This window comes from Rattus rattus, chromosome 4, assembly GCF_011064425.1.
Source record: "Rattus rattus isolate New Zealand chromosome 4, Rrattus_CSIRO_v1, whole genome shotgun sequence".
NCBI classification, from domain to species: Eukaryota; Metazoa; Chordata; class Mammalia; order Rodentia; family Muridae; genus Rattus; species Rattus rattus.
This window is the reverse complement of record NC_046157.1, coordinates 70,318,404-70,323,649: the sequence shown is the minus strand read 5'-3', so window position 1 is coordinate 70,323,649 and position 5,246 is coordinate 70,318,404. Positions and strand designations below refer to the sequence as shown.

General features: G+C 37.4%; 1 pseudogene; it reads left to right on the top strand.

Annotated features, from left to right (window-relative positions):
- The first annotated feature begins 255 nt into the window (after window positions 1–255).
- On the top strand, window positions 256–4,265 carry LOC116898380 (annotated as a pseudogene).
- The last annotated feature ends 981 nt before the right edge of the window (window positions 4,266–5,246 follow it).

The following is a 5,246-nucleotide window of genomic DNA, read 5'->3' as shown; positions in this document are numbered from 1 at the left end:
CTCTGCAATAACCATATATCCTTGTTCCGGTATTTTATTCTCCCTTGTTTTTCTAAACTCACCGTGAGTTGCTTTTCATGTTTTCTGCCCATTTTCATTGATTCCTACATTTCCTCTGTAAAATTTATTAAAATAACAAAGTTGTTAAAAGTGATATCAGCTCCAGGTAGAAATGTGAGATTCCTTTTTTTTAAAATCAGATTTATTCTGTTGCAGTTTCAAATTCACTAAGAAATGTGGGAAATTATGTCAAATATGAAGGGAAAGTCTTCCTATGGAAGTGAGAATGTGGTATGTACAGAGCACCTAGGTATATCTGGTGGGTGTTAACCTTCCTATTTCTCCTTCCTCTGCTGCTTTTCTAGTTTGACTTCCTTTAGTTTTCCAGAGCCCTGTGTTTTCACAGTACTGGATAGACTAGGTAGCTGAGTTCGCAGTGATATTCTTTCAATGTATGCCACCTCTCTTGGTCTCTTTTCATGCTGAACTGTCTTCATTTTTCTGCTTCCACTGAAATTTCTTCAGAAACAGTTTGTCTTCTTGGTTTTTCCTCCCTGCCCAACCTCAACTCTGTGGGTTGTACGGATGGGGATTTTCTTCTAAAACCAAGAAAATAGTACTTATTTACATCAACCAAGAGCTCCATTTTGCAAATCACTGGTAGATTTCACATTTGCCTGTGCAGTGTATCAGAGAAGAACACCCCTCCTGAGAAAGTCTTTCTCCACTGGGCTTGGGTAACAAACCAAGAGGGGTGCAGATTCTTTCCTGTTCCTCAACATTAGAGCACATTTTTCCCCACTCCTAGGTTATCTGTCTCTCATGTGCTTTTGGAATTCCATCACAGAGAGAGTTGTTCCTATGAAAGCCACCAAAATCTTCACATTCTGCAATTTCAAGAGCTCCACAAATTTCTTGTTCCTCCAGAGCCTTTATTTTGGCACCTGTACCCATCTTGGAGGGCTTTAGTTTGCTTGCTTATTTTGTCTTTTGAGGACTCGTCTTTTATTTATAACTATAAGTTTCAAATTTTGAGCCCCAAGTATGCTCACAGAATTTTTAAAATTCAATTTGACTTTTTTTTTAACTTATTCTATTTACATCCTTCTCAGTGCCCCTTCCAGCCACTCCCTCCTCAAATGTTCCCCCTTCCCTCCTCCCTTACTCCTCTGAGCAAGTGTGCCCCCCTGGGTATCCCCTCCACTCTGGAACTTCAAGGCTCTGGAACTGTGCAATGCTAGGCACTTCCTCTCCCACTGAGGATTAGACAGGACTACCCAAAGAGAACACATCCCAAGGACAGGGCAACAGCTTTTGGGATAGCCCTGGCCTTCAGAATTTTTTGATCTAGAAATCTTTTTGCTTCTTTTGCTTAATTTAGGGACCAAGGTTAGAATACTGAACAATTTACATAGAACAGCACTGAGGAAAAAGATTGAAAAATGAATACAAAGATGGGAAAGCAAGGCAGTCAATGCACAAGCCTCAGCCTTATCCCGAGGCTATTTAAGTAAGAGCCTCCACTACTGCTGTTAGCTTGAGATGTCACCCATCAGCCAGACAAATGCTATTAGTGTGGTGCCACATACATTTGGTGGATTCTTATAATTGTTGCCTTGCTTGCCTTCGAGATTCATTTTCTTTCTCTTTGTCTCTCTCCTTTTTCTTACTAAGTATTCCAAAGCATGCATATGTGGTATGACTTGGAAAACATCAATTAAATTCCTTACTTCCCCTTCTAGGTAGGGAGGTGTGAGAAAGTGAGTTTGTAGCCTTTTGGGCTTCTCAGATGAATGAAAGCCCCTGATTAGAAAATGGTCATGAATCAGAGACTGATTCTATGTGTCTGTCAAATAAATGGAATTTACCCACAATACAAGTTCCTTAACATAACCTTTTCTGTATTCTCTCTTTTCCTCCCCATTTTCTTATATTTTTGCAGTGTAGGTTACTCTGCTTTGAATTTCTCCATTTGTGCCAAGTCGTTGCTGACTTTAGAATTTAATAAAGACATAGAACTACTCTGTGGCTTTGTTTGAATGTTGAAAAAATGCTCTTTTCCAGGAACTTTTTTCTATTATAGTTCTTTTAATTGAAAATATATTTTCTCAAATAGTATATTTCAATTACAATTTTCCAGTCCTTTTATACTCTCACAGTTCTTCTACTTGTCCTCTCATTTCTGATCTACCTTTTCTGTATGTGAGAGGGAAAGAACAGGTTTCTAAGAGATAATAAGATACCACAAAACAGAATATGATAAAACAGATCCTATCACATGGAACTCTGACAGGACAAGCCAACATGAGGGGAAAAGGTCAAGATAAGGCACCAGAAGCAGAGACCCACTCATCACACATTCAGGAATCCTATACACTGGAGTTAATAATGCACAGACAAAACAGTGCAGCCCTATGAAGTCCATGTGCATGCTGTATCTGTCTGATTTAGAAGGTTCTGTTTCTTGATTGTTAAGGTGAGAAATTTGATGGAGGAATTCCATTTGGTACTGGGTGTTCCAGGTAATTCTCAGTATATTTTATGGCCACTAATCTGACTGAATCAGTGATGTGTGATCACTGTGATTTTTTTCTGTTTCTCTTTTATTCCACTTATATAACCAAATCTTAGTTACCACAGATACTGAATGCTTTTGAACCTGCGTAATCATCACCCTATCAGGACAACTGCCTTTTAATGTGTGGACTAAGCAATACATTTATCTTGACTTCAGCAAAGGAACATTTTAAAGAGTATGTACCTAATGCATTCGTGTATATTGACTTTATTGCTACACTCATTCTTAACCATGTTTTATATAAAAATCCTTCTGTGCCATTCATATGGTAAATTTGTTTGTTTGGCAATCTTTCAATAGTAGTTGTGTCTTCATTAGGTTCCTGAAAGCTTTGTTTTGCCCTGAAAATATTTATTTAAAGGTGTATATGTAAAAATCATTCTTCATCTTGTGAATCTCATTAGAAGCTGACTCCCATGGGATAAAGCACAAATTCCTTTACAAGGCATTCAATGTAGTTTATACTCCAGTATATTCCAATAGATTACTCATATTCATGTACCACATATAAGACAAAATCTCCAGTGCCCATGTGCTTCTCAATTAATGTATTACAAGCTTAGAAGGCCTGGCATTCACTCATATGTTATTTCCTACTCATTACTGCATGGAATCAATTGAAAGATTTTGCTATTATTGACTTTCAGGGAAATCTTTCAGTTTTAGTACTACACAGGCAATGAGCAAAGTCTAATATATTGCTTCATCCCTAGTAGTTCCTTCAGTATTCACATAAATCTTTCCCAGTCACTATTTATGTTATATTCATCACATCTAATTTCAGGAGACACTCAATGACAGCATGGAAAGAAGAATGAAACCCTATGGTCAGAGTTCATTCTCACAGGCCTCACATGCCAACTACAGTGGAAAAACACCCCTGTTCCTAGTGTTTCTTGGTAATAACCTCATGACCATTGTGGGGGAACCTGGTCTGATCACCTATCTGAATGACCTCGACTTCACATCCCCATGTACTTATTTCAGTAACTTAGCCTTTGTGGGATACTTGGTTATCATCCACAGTGACACCAAAGATGCTATTTAATCTTTTGGACAAGGGTAAGGTGATTTCTGTCGCGAATGCATGACAATTTTTTTCCTTTTGCAATAAGTGTGACCACAGAATGTTTTCTTAGCAGCAATGGCTTATGATCGCTATGCAGCTATATGCAATCCTTTTGCTTTATCCAGTAGTTGCGGACCAATAGATTATGCATTCGCCACTGGCCTTTGTTATTTGTAGGTGGCTTTCATGTGATTCATGAAAGCTTTTATCCAGGTTAACTTTTTGTAATTCCAAATACTATATCATTTTACTGTGATGTTATACCACTGTTAAAAACCTCTGTACTGATCCTTCTTTAAATTATCTGATCATTTTCATTTTCTGGTTCAATACAAGGTTTACCATTATGATTGTTCTTGATCGCCTTACAACATTTGTTCTCTTTACAATTTTAAAAAAGAAATCTGACAAGGCAAGGAAAGCTTTCACCTGTGGAGCCCACCTTTTGTCTGTATCTTTATACTATATACCTCTTCTTCATGTATGTTCATCCTGCATCTTCAAAGTAGATGATCAAGATATGATCCTCTCTGTTTTATACAGTTATAATCCCGTATTAAATCCTATTATCTACAGCAGCCTCCTAAACAAGTGTTAGATTCTGTGAAGAAATGTTGAAAATATCTGTTTAGATCTCGATTAATTGGCTAATTTTATTAGAATTCACAATATTTTAGAGGTAAATATGAATATTTTTTGTTTAAGCAACTTTGAAATTCTGAATATTGAACAAGATTATTGAATTTCATTTAAATATATAATTATCTCCTTAATGTATTAGTAGATATCTGTATTCATTGTTCATAAGCATACATGTAAACTTATATCCTGAGAGACACATCCAGAGCATCTCCAATACAGAGGTCAATGCTAGCAGCAAACCATCGAACTGAGAACAGGACCTCCTTGAGGGGAATTAGAAGAAGGATTGAAAGAGCTGAAGGAGCTTGCATAAAAACAACAATGCCAACAAACCAGAGCTTCCAGGGACTAAACCACTACTGAAAGACTATACATGGACTGATCCAGGGCTCCAACTGCATTTGCAGCAGAGAATAGCCTTGTCCGGGCACCAGTGGAAGGGGAAGACCTTGGTCCTGCCAAGGTCGGACCCCCAGTGCAGGGGAATTTGGGTATGGCAGTAAGGGGGATGTATAGTTGGAATACCATATGGGGACTGGGAGGGGAGGGAGTGGTGCTATGGACAGAAACCAGGAAGGGAATAACATTTGAAATGTAAGTAAAGAAATATATCTAATAAAAAATTTAAAAAAGAAATATACGCTTGAAGTATTTACAGAAGGGCATCCTTAAGTGACTGAGAAAATAAATGTGGCAGTATTGTAAACATCTGTGGACAATTGAGTAAAGCATTGAGCTAATGAGGAAAAAATGTGTTCTTATATCATGATAAAAGGAAAAGCAATTAACCAATTTACAATCTTATATTATCTTACGCATGTACTAAATACTACAATCATTTTATTTCTCTCAAAAGCACTTGAGTATGATACTTTAGAGATAAATTTATGTTAGGGAGCCTGAAATTCATGTCACATTTACTCTATGTTGCTGGCATGTTTGTGTGGGAGTGCATAG